The sequence below is a fragment of the Sus scrofa genome, chromosome 2 (assembly GCF_054392235.1).
Source record: "Sus scrofa isolate SSC_HxYL_T2T_F1_AM1 chromosome 2, Sscrofa_HxYL_maternal_Yorkshire_Landrace_v2.0, whole genome shotgun sequence".
NCBI lineage: Eukaryota > Metazoa > Chordata > Mammalia > Artiodactyla > Suidae > Sus > Sus scrofa.
The window spans coordinates 135,383,565-135,395,693 of record NC_139384.1 but is presented as its reverse complement, the minus strand read 5'-3'; the positions used below and the strand labels follow the sequence as shown (position 1 = coordinate 135,395,693).

Genomic DNA, 12,129 nt, shown 5'->3' with positions numbered 1-12,129 from the left:
TTCTAATTGTTTTATCTTTCATATGTAGTTCTTCAGTGTTTCTAGAATTGATTTGTGTATGGTATACGATACAGTGAAATATTCATTTTTTTTCTCTTTTTTGGATCCCCCCCCCATGGCATATGGAGTTCCCAGGCCAGGGATCAAATCTGAGCCACAGTTGCTACGTAAGCTGCAGCTGTGGCAACAAACACAGGATCCTTTTAACCCATCGCACCAGGCTGGGGATCAAGCCTGCCGCCAATCCCATTGCACCAGAATGTAAATTCCAAGATTGATATTTTAAATCACAATTAGTTATAATTATCTATGGCCTTCCTTTATGAAGTTTAGTCTCATTTGTTATTTGTTTAGAGAATCAAAATTTTTTATTTGCTTTAGAAAATGAAAGTCTGTAGTTTGTCATGAAAACATAAAATTCTAAAAGAAAACTATTTCTATAAAAATTAATTTTGTTTAAAAGTAAATTTCCATGAGAAGTGTGTTCATGTTTGCATAACAATGAATTGTAGAAGTAGTTTGGTATCTGTTAGATTTTTTTTATTGGCCATGAATTCTAAATACCCTCATTCACATCGATCTACATAGAGAACATGTTATAGTTTCCATATTTGCTTTTCCAACTGAGGTAGAACTTGTGTCCTCAAATGCCAGACTATTTCACAGCCCTTCCTGTTTGAAACTGGGTTAGTAAGAATACTCCTTTTGAAATGAGTATAGGTTTTGTCTCTTAAATTGCTGAATTTATGACCACGAAGTTAGTAGACATGGAGCATTCATCTGCCTAAGGGGAGAAGGGAATGAGAATGTTGCAGCAGAGACATAAATAGAAGTAATCTTGCCATTAATTGTATTGCACTGACAGTGATTCTCTACATTCCTCCATTTTATCAAAGGCAAAGCTTGAAAAGCTAGACCACACAGTTTTATGCAAGAAATAACCAAGACATAAAAGGGAGCCCTGATTCTTGACGATTTAACCCCCCAAAAATAGAGGAACAAGGTGGGACAAAGGAGGTGTATGGGTGTTTAAATAAGTTCACAAGTCATTTTCTTTCCTTTCGACTTTACCTTAGAAGGAGGACTTTGACATATACATAAGCGTAATAAAAGCAAAAGGTAGTTCTTGTACCTTCCCATCCCTATTTGGGTCTCTGGCAGGAGATTACAACTTCTCCATACAACACTTTGGCGGCAGCTGAGACAGTGCAATATGGGCTGGGAGGGAAGCTATGAGGTGGATCTTTTCTCAATAATTGTTCATGTGATAGAAATATTTTCAGAAATAGCCAAGTAACTGTCTGAGGACTATGAAAGAGAGGATCACCACTCTCAGAACGCACTGGTTCTTCATCTAGTGCCATAGAGAGGACCACCTGAGCTGGGATTGGAAGGATGTCAGGTGAGGTACCAAGTCTGGAGCACTCTCCAAGGGGAACACAAGCTGAGTCAGCATTTCCTGACAAGGCAGTAAAGTCACGAGGTAAACCAGATAAAACATGCAGCAGAAACCAGGGCAAAAAGCAACATTGTCCCAGAGATCATAACAGACAGAAGGGAATCTCAGGTTTTCACTTCCCTGCTAATGTTATCTAAAAAGGGTCTGAGGGAGAGAGGAATGTAAGACTGGTTTCCTGTGTCACTGAACGTTTCTATCCAGCAGACTGAAGCAAGAACATAAAGTTCCATCTAAATTTTCAAAGTAGAATAAGATCTAAATCAAATTAGACTTTTAGTTTTGTTTACTTTTTTTTTCTATTAACCACAATATAAGGTTTGGCGAAATTCAGATTGGACATAGTTAAAACAAGGGAATTTCATTTTATCTGTTCATCTGATTTGAAGATGTGTGACTGTTTCAAACCTGCCAAATATCACACCACTGTTTTCTTTCCAAAATAAAAGAGATTATATCAGAAAGCACGCACACACACACACACACACACACACACAAAGGGTGAACTGAAGATTGATATATATATATATTTTTTCTTCCTAAGAACAATGGGAAAATACTGAACTTCTGAAAGCAAGAGGGTGGTAGGGGAACTAAGCCAGCATTGCTGTGGAATTGTATTGCCAATTCCATTGTCTTGGATTTCTGAGGCATCCATGTATCTCTATACATAGAATTTAATGATTCTTCTAAAAGATCAAGTTACCAAACAATTTCTTTGTGAGCTATTTGTTCATAGGACAAATGAAGTGAGTTTCGTACTTGTTCTCACTCTGCAAGGAGAAGGACCTTTTCAATGCTGAGAAGCATTGAAAGATCCTCCTTCGGAGAATCTGAATGACCAAGGAATCTGCAAATTCATTTTTAAGAGCATATAACAAGGTGGTTAATTGTAAGCTTAATGTAAAAGAATCAGTTGAAGCTTATGTAAATAAACAATTAGATTAATTAAAAGCTATCAGGGGAAAATAGTATCTATGATTGAATGAACGTACAAGACCTTCTATAGATCAAATTCCAAATCCTAATTACAACAGTTTAAAGAAGACATAAATAAAATGATATATTTCACATAATATCACAAACATGTCAATTACATACTAATAGAATAATGTTTGTATTAGTAACACTAACCTACACACTCAATGCAATTCCAATTAAAATATTCACAGAGATTTAAATGGAATGTTATAACTCTATACTTGCGTGTGTGAGGAAAGGACCACAGACCACTGAGAAAATGAGGGACTACTGACAAAATAGAGCTCTAAGAAATGGATATGAATAGGGTAAAGAATAAATGAATAAATAAAACATACTGCATACGCAGTTCAACTTCAATTGAGAATGTTAATGTTGGAGTTCCCGTTGTGGCTCAGGGAGTTAGGAACCCGACTAGTATCCATGAGAATGTAGGTATGATCCCTGGTCTTGAACAGTAGGTTAAGGATCCGGTGTTGCTGCAAGCTGCGGTGTAGGTTGCAGGTGTGGCTCGGATCCCCTGTTGCTGTGGCTGTGGCATAGGCCTGCATCTTCACCTCCAATTAGATCCCTAGCCTGGGAACTTCAACCAGCCAATGATGTGGCACTAAAAAAGAAAAAGAAAGTTAATGTGAAAACTAAAACTTAACATTTCAATTCAAAATTTAGGTTCTTATATTTTAGGCTTTTGTATAGAGTAGGACAGTTTTTTTTTTTAATTAACATTGGCTTATAACATTATTTAAGTTTCATGTGTACAACATTATAGTTCTAATTCTATATATAAATGAGGGAATTTAGTTACAGTCCCCACAGACAATAAAGTTATATTATCAATAATATTTTTTAAATAACTACGAATCAGGAAGAAAAGTAAAACTTATGCAATTGAAAAAAAAAAGGCAAAATCTCTTTATTTTGTTCAATATCCTCTTCTATAGCATAGGTAAGTTTAAAAGCGATGAAAACAGCCATTTTGATAGAGTGACAAACACAGTGCTTCCTGGAATTGAACCTGAAAGCAATACTTCTGATGAGGGAATATATCTTCATTGTTATGCAAATATCTGAGAATAGAATATGCTATTATTCTTGAAGAGTAGCCTAGAGAATCATTCCTCCTCAGACTCTCCCTTTATTAGAGCTCTCCTTAATTAACCTGGGTACTGTTCCCATTCCTTTCAGAATCGCATTCTCTGTCACTCTAACACTGTAAGCATCACAGCAACCTGAAACGCTCCCAGCTTGGCAACTCTGTTCTGGCAACACTCTCTCTAACTGACAAGAAACAGGGCCTCTGGCAGAGATAATTTCGTGGAGTGGCACAGCAGTGGATGGTGACATATAGACACACTGAAGAGGTAAAGAAGGGATCTAGAAAGGACTAGAGAAGAGACACTCTGAAGCCCTTAGACAAAATAAGTGGAAGGTAGAGTCGAAATTAGGAAAGTAAAACCAAGCCAACAATATGTAGTTAATGGAAATGGAAGCTATATAACCCAGTTAATAACAGTCCAAGTGATTCATTTATTTCTTTGCAAGGGCTTAAACCTCTGGCCTAATTTTTTTTTTTTTTTTTAACATAGCACTACTATCTTATCCTATCTAATTCCTATGTCCTCCCTAATGAAACCTAATAATGAGTGTTTCAAACTAGGGTTTTTATCTTTTACATACAGAGAATAATGTGAGATGATCTATAAGCTTTTTTAGGTTATATATGGAGAATATAAGAGCAATTAAATTATTGGGGAAATCTTAACTATTATGAGGAAAGAGACAACATTGTAACCATAAACTAGATCACTAGAGTTTACACTCTTTGCCCCATCACTCCTTAATTTATGAAATGCACCACTTCTCCAGTATCATAAACTCTACATTTATTATTCAAATAAAAAAGCTTTGTAAAAAGAAGACAAATGGGAGGCAAAAAGCATGGGAGATAAAAATAAGAGTTCAGGTCATAGAGAGCTATTCAAACATTAAAGTAAAGAGTGCCTTCTGACAGAACAGTAGTGTGGAGATAAAACTGAAACAACACCTGAAAAGAGGCAAGCGGTAAATAATAAATGAATAAGGCAATGATAGAAGAGCAATTTGGAAGTAAAAAAAAAAAAAAACTTCATAAACATAATTTTAAAAAACCATATATTTCAAATTTAAAACCTGGAAGTTTAGGGAATCTAAGCCTTTGGGGGAAAAGGTAATTTTCCTGCCAGCACTTGGATTAAGATATGTACCCACATGTAAAAAATTACAGTGACTTGTAGGTAAGGATTTTAATAAAAATGGAAATTATAACCATAAAAACAAAGAAAAAGAGGGAATTTTCCCTTTGTTTATTTTTTTGATCTTTTTAGGGCCACACCCATAGCACATAGAAATTCCCAGGCTAGGGGTCAAATTGGAGCTTTAGCTGCTGGCCTATAACACAGCTACAGCAAAGCCAGATTCAAGCTCTGTCTGCCACCTACACCACAGCTCATGGCAACACCAGATCCTTAAATCACTGAGCGAGGCCAGGGATCAAACCCCCATCCTCATGGATACCAGTCAGATTCGTTTCCAGCGAGCCATGATGGGAACCGAATTTTTCTTTTAAACAGGCAAGAAAACCTTAGTGAAATGTCAACAGCTAACAGAGAAAAAGCCAAATTTGAAGTAAAGTGGATCAGAATCACTTGTTTATAAAGCAGGCTCAACTACATTTCCATGAAGCAAATAAGTGATAATTATGAAATACTAATGAAATACACAAACTGTAAGGAATGAGTTCTAAACTAAGGTTTGGGAGTGAAGTAAATAATTTTATCTAGAAGGAAAATGAACCAAAAGAAATAATGTTCAATAAACAATACATTATCTTAATGTATCAAATATGTAAATCTACACCATTAAGATAGAAAAGAACACATAATAAAATGACCAAAGATCAGGATACTACCTTAGAATAAGTAGTAGTCACAGTGTTATTATTTTTTTGGTGATGTCTTTGAATAGGGAACACTCAAAGTTAATATATAAAGTATAATTTAACAAAAACTTCTATGATTAATAAAATAAATTTATATAAAATGTGAGATAAAATGAAAATAAAAGATTCTAAAATAATATTATAATTACATTGAATAAAATGTGTTAAATATTTGACATATTAATTTTACCAGTCAATGGGGAAAAGAGAAAACTATGACATACATAGATTCACAGAATTAATAGTAATAGATGACCTTCAATAAGTGGTGCTGGGAAAACTGGACAGCCACATGCAAAAGAATGAAATCAGAACACTTCCTAACACCATACACAAAAATAAACTCCAAATGGATTGATTTTATACTATACCATAAAACTCTTAGAGGAAAACATAGGCCAAACACTCTCCAACATAAACCACAAGAACATCTTTTCAGATCCACATCCTAGAGTAATGACAGTAAAAACAAAAATCAACAAATGGGACCTAATTAAACTTAGTTTCTGCACAGCATAGGAAACCCTAAACAAAATGAAAAGACAACCCACGGAATAGGAGAAAATCTCTGCAAATGAAGCGACTGACAAAGGATTAATCTCCAACATTTATACATACCTTCTGCACCTCAATGCCAAAAAAACAAACAACCCCATCAAAAAATGGGCAGAAAATCTAAAAAGACAATTCGCCAAAGAGGGCATACAGATGACAAAAAACACATGAAAAGATGTTCAACATCACTCATTATTAGAGAAATGCAAATCAAAACCACTATGAGGTATCACCTTACACCAGCAGAATGGCCATCATCAAAAAGTCTGCAAAAATAAATGCTGGAAAGGGTGTGGAGAAAAGGGAATCCTCTTACACTGTTGGTGGGAATGTAAATTGGTGTAATCACTGTGGAAAACAGTATGGAGATTCCTCAGAAAACTGAAAATAGAATTACCATTTGATTCAGCAGTCCCTCTCCTGGGCACCTATCCAGAGAAAACCATGACTCGAAAAGATACAGGTACTTCAATGTTCACTGCAGCACCATTTGCAATAGCCAAGACATGGAAACAACCTAAATGCCCATTGACAGAGGAGTGGATAAAGAAGACATGGTACATATATACACAATGGAATATTACTCAGCCATAAAAAGGAATGAAATAAAAGCATTTGGATGGACCTTGAAATTATCATGCTAAGCGAAGTCAGTCAGACAGTGAGACACCAACGTCATATGCTATCACTTACATGTGGAATCTAAAAAAAGGACACAATGAACTTCTTTGCAGAACAGATACTGACTCATAGACTTTGAAAAACTTATGGTTTCCAAAGGAGACAGGTTGGGGGGTGGGGGAAAGTGCTGGGGGTTTGGGATAGAAATGCTATAAAATTTGGTTGTGATGATTGTTGAACAACTATAAATGTAATAAAATTCATTTAATCATAAAAAATAGTAATAGATGAAAATTCTGGGTATGTGCACTCATTCATAAAGGTGGATTGTGCAACCAAATCAGAACTCTTTTTAACAATTTTAAATGGATCTTATTTTTAGAATAGTTTTAGGTTTACAGCAAAGTGAAACAGAAGGCATAGTGATTTCTCAAATATTCTTTCTCCCCACACATGTGTAGCCTCAACTATTATCAATATCCCCCATCAGAGTGGTGCATTTATTACAGGTGATAACCCTACATCAACACATCATTATCACCAAAGTCCATAGTTGATATCAAAGTTCACTCTTGGTGTTTTAAGTACATACTCCTATGGGTTTGGGCAAATCTGTAATGACATGTATCATGCAGAGCAGTTTTACTGCCTTAAAAATCCTGTTTTCTGTTGTCCACCTATTCAGCTCTCTCTATCTCGAACCCCTGACAATCACTGTTATTTTTGCCATCTCCATAGTGTTGCCTTTTCCAAAAATCATATAGTTGAAATTAAACAGGATGTAGCCTTTTTAGATTGGATTCTTTCACTTAGTAATAGGCATACAAGTTTCTTCTATGTCTTTTCATAACTTAATAGCTCATTTCTCTTTAATGGTGAATAATATTTTCTTTCTCTAATGTATTTATCCATTCACCCCTCCCAAGGACATCTTCATTGCTTCCCAGTTTATGAAATTATGAAGAAAGCTGCTTTAAACATCTATATGTAAGTTTTCAGCTCCTTTGAGTAAATACCCTGGAGTGTGATTTAATAGTAAGAGCATATTTAGTTTTGTGAGATACCACCAAACTGTCCCCCAAAGTGGGAACTTTAAAAAAACAATTTAAATATCTCAAACAAGTTTCATTAAGAATTAATGCTGGCAATTAATATAAAAAGTCTTCTAAAATATGTCACATATATTTCATGATACAATTCTTTTTATAAAGAAGACTAATTATTGAGATCAAAAAGTAACACTGCACTTCCCTAGAAAATTAGGAAACTATTTCAGAAAGTGGTGGAATATTTCATTTCACTCAGGCAGAGAATACAACGATTAAGAATTTTAGCTTTCTTGTTTATAACTCACAGATCTAGTTCTCAAAACAACTTTTTCTAGGAATATGGACAAGGTAAAGTTGACAAATTTCACAAATCATTGAGAACAAGAATTATTCTGCCTTAATGGGAAGCTATGATTTGACTCATAACTGGGACTGAGATTCTGCAACTTGTTGAAAGGGGTTAACACAAATTACCAATTAATTACTCTCATTTTTTTCATTATTTTTATGTGTTATATATATACTCCGGCAGCATAATCAACTAAGGTATGATTAAAGCAGACTCCCCATTATCTACCTGACAAACTTATTTTCATCCTAAAAGATAATTTAAATATTACCTCCTGGGTGAAGATTTTTGAGCCCTTTTTATCTTTCTTACATTCTCCTACAGCTGTTCCTTAAAAACATTTTATACATCCATCCATTTGGACTTGTCACCCTGTGATGGGTGTTTGTTTGGAGGGTCTGTGCTCCCTGAGAGTATCTTCACACACAGAAATCTTTGTGAAATGCCTGTGCAATTAAGAGAGAGAAAAATAAATAGCGCATTTTGGTGGGTTATGATCTGACAAATGAATTGTAAAGAGTCCAAAAATTATTAACTACTTTGCTAGTTCTCTAATTGCAAAGATTCTTAGCTTTATGAATGAACAGTAACCGAAAATAACTCCTTATATTTATCCATCAAACTGATTGTTCCTATCTGTATCCTTTAAAATCTTCAGCATCAATTTAAATACACCATCCATTATGAAACATTCTCTATTTGCTCCACTGCTTCATGATACCCCATGTATGATTTTTAGCAGTCTGTCTCCTTCATGGAATACTTAAAACTTTCCCCATTCTCACTTATTTGTTCACTAAATTTTTATATCCTACAGGGCATTGGCTATCTCTTAATAGAGAAGTATTTCTTAAAGATTTTCAATTTGCCCACTAGTTAAGGCAAGTGCTTTACTCAGTACTCAATAATTGTCACTTTTTAATTCATTTAAATAAATTGATTATGCATTAAACATTCAGAAAAATCAAAGAACATTATTTGGAAAGAAAACATTTATGTAAGAACTTATAACTGTCTTAAATATGTATATACATTCATATGTATATATATGAAAAGAAATACTTTAAAATCTTTCTCTCCATTTTCTTTTGTTACTTTAAGAAATATAGAAATGTGTGGGGGATAAATTAAAAGGTTGGAATTAATGTATATAAACTACTAATATATAAAACAGTTAAGTAACAAGGACCTACTGTATAACACAGGGGAATCTACTCAATATTCTGTATTAACCTATATGGGAGAATAATTGGAAAAAGAATGAACACATGTTTATATATAACTGATTTATTTTGCTGTATACCTGAAACTAATACAACACTGTAAGTCAACCTCACTGCAATAATTTTTTTTTAAAGAGAAATATAGAGATGTCTTATTTTAATGAAGTTGGGTATGAGATAAGGATTACTGGGAGACATGTTTGTTTTTGCTGGGAGTCATTTCCTGTTAGTGCCCCTGACTAAATTTGTGGTAAGAAACAGTTTGAGTATTGTCTTTACCAGAAAATTGGGGTCAAAATCTACCCAGACCTCCTCTGGTTATACTTCCCTAAGTCCTATGATTATATTTAGACTTAGCCATTGGGAGTTTATTGTGCAGCATGAAGAATATTAAACTCTTTCAGATGCTTACTGTACATCACCTTCTACAGTTAAAAGCAATAACAGCTTATCAGATCCAAGTATATAGATGACCCTTAAATTTTAAAACCAAATTGTATAGGTTAAGTCTAGCAAATACTATGATTTTATACATAAGACATTACTTTTGTTAACTGATTTATTTTAAATGACACAAAATTAAGGAGAGCAAGTGGTCTGATACCAAAGAAAGTGATGCATATGGAGCGTGTCAACTAAAAAAATCCACAACCTGAAAGTTGAGAGGTAAGTTTTATTTGGGTTTTATTTGGGGTGACAAGCCCAGGAGACAGCATCTCAGGAAGTCCCTGAGAAACCGCTCCCAGGTGGTGAGGGAGGAGCTAGGATATATAGGAGTTTTTGCAACAAAGGGCAGGGAGCAGGAACAAAATATGCCTGACCTCACTGAACTCATTACTTTGATATGCTCCTCTGCTATGGGGCCAGTATCCTGAGTTTTCACAGCCTACAGGACCCATTGGCTCTCACCCTTGGAGGTGACTGCATTCACAGATGACTGTGACAGTCTGCATCCTTAACAATAGACCAGGTTGAAATACCATCCAAGGAGGAAAAATGGGAATATCAGGATAAAGGTGAGGGGAGGTGCATGCAATACACACATTTTACAAAAGTTTGTTGCTGATCTCCTGAACTCACAATGAGCAGACGTAACCATGAAGGATTTTAGTGTTTTTCTAGATATGAAGAGATGTAAGAATTGGGCACATAAAATCCTCTCCTAAAAATATCTGACCATCTGAAGGTCTGTTCTTCCAGATTTCCCAGAGCACAGAGTGCCTCACTCCTGGTCTCCACCCTGAGCTCCTCTCAGGGGTGCTGCAGGTTTGCAGCTGCAGTGGCTTCTGTTTTACTCCATGTAAGAGGCTGATGGTAAGTGCCAAACTTCAGTTCACAAATGCTATTCTCCAAAATCAAAATATAAAAGTTATCATCTGTAAAGACCTAAAAAATATGACAGAGTCAAACATAGGCAAAATAAAGGTCAAACATGGAAAAATAAAAGGTAGTCCTATTTTATCACTAGGAATAGAAGCAGAAGACCAGAAGCAGGAGGATTCTTAAAACTAATGCAGTATGAGCCCTTTATTTATAGATAAAAATGCTGTGGACAATCAAAATTAAGAATTTCTCCAGCAGCATGTAAGTAGGAATGGAAGGTTGAGAATTTAATACTTTGAAATTAGTATTAGATGTAAATACAATTACAGTGCCTGGCTCAAGCACTAGCAAAGTGCAGACCTCCCAAACACTTTCTTTTTTTCTTCCTTTTATCTTTTCGCTGTGAAATGTACCATACCACAGTGATTAAAAATGTGATTTCACAAGCCAGATTTCATGGGTCCGTAATCAGTATTCTGCCACCTAGTGGCTGGATTACCTTGGGCAAACTGCAGAACTTCTCTGTGCTTTGAATTCCTTATGTGTAAATAAGGACAGCAGCATAACTTCTATCATAGTATTCCTGGAAAAATGAAATAAATTAATACAGACAAAGTCCTTAGAAGAGTACCTGGACCATAAGACATGATAATTAAACTTACCTATTAATATTACAATAATTATTATTATAATTGTGATTATGTTCTATTTCTTGGCATTCACCTATTGTAAAGTGCCTAGTGCCCTTTTTTGCTGCCTTGTTTCTCACACTGAGATAAATGTCCTTCTCCTCTTATAAAAATGAGTCAAAGATATAATCTACGCTGTCAAACTACAATAAAAACCTGAAAATATTCCAATAAATTAATACATTTAATATTTATAGTGGCTAGTGGCTTAATATATTTCACCTGCCAGATACAGGTTTCCTTTTAATGATAGTTCTTTAATTATTTAAATTATAAAAGAAATGTATAGAGGTATACAAGACATTATATAGTGTCAATAGGGTCTCTGTATATGTTAGGGTCTTGACCAGGTGAAAATTTGCTTTTCCCATCAGCAAGTAAAACTAGCCATTATGGGTAGAAAATAATCAATTTTAACTGAAGATTCCATATGGGACTTCTAGTATGGCAACATGTGACCAGTCTCAAAATTATAGAACTCCTATTCAATATGATCAACCAACATATCTATAAAATAAAAATAATTTTTAATTGGGAGCACACAATTGATCCAAAGCCTTTATATATGTTCTATAGATTTTCATATGTGCAAGTGTGTGTTATGTGTAATCAAACACATATCATCATATAACCAAAGAGAAGAGGTGTTTCTCTTCATCTAACATGCAAAAGTGAAGCTATCGCAAAAGTGAAACTATCAGAGCTAATCCATTCTGAGACTTCACTTTAAAACACACTTATTTTTCTAGATGCAACAATGTGAAAGTTCGTAATGTTTATATTTTAATAGGTCTTTCATTGCAATTGCTTTTTCAGAAACATTATCTTATTTTCTCTGAAAGCAGTGGGATACAACTGTGTTATAAAACAATGAAAATCTAGTCTGCATTTCTAGTAAATTGCAGA

At 34.6% G+C, this 12,129-nt stretch overlaps 1 protein-coding gene across 29 annotated transcripts in view; it reads right to left on the bottom strand.

Annotated features, from left to right (window-relative positions):
- Nucleotides 1-12,129, bottom strand: part of LOC100524732 (protein FAM170A) — a 689,565-nt gene that overhangs the window by 285,368 nt on the left and 392,068 nt on the right. For 17 of the 29 annotated variants that reach the window (XM_085014401.1, XM_085014386.1, XM_085014393.1 and 14 more), the window contains 2 exons: nucleotides 11,034-11,117; nucleotides 8,260-8,434 (listed from right to left, as the gene is read on the bottom strand). The gene's annotated coding sequence lies outside the window, so the exon portion shown is untranslated. Of the gene's footprint in view, nucleotides 1-8,259; nucleotides 8,435-10,254; nucleotides 10,598-11,033; nucleotides 11,118-12,129 lie in introns of all 29 variants that reach the window. The other 12 variants (XM_085014405.1, XM_085014377.1, XM_085014383.1 and 9 more) reach the window with 4 other exon arrangements.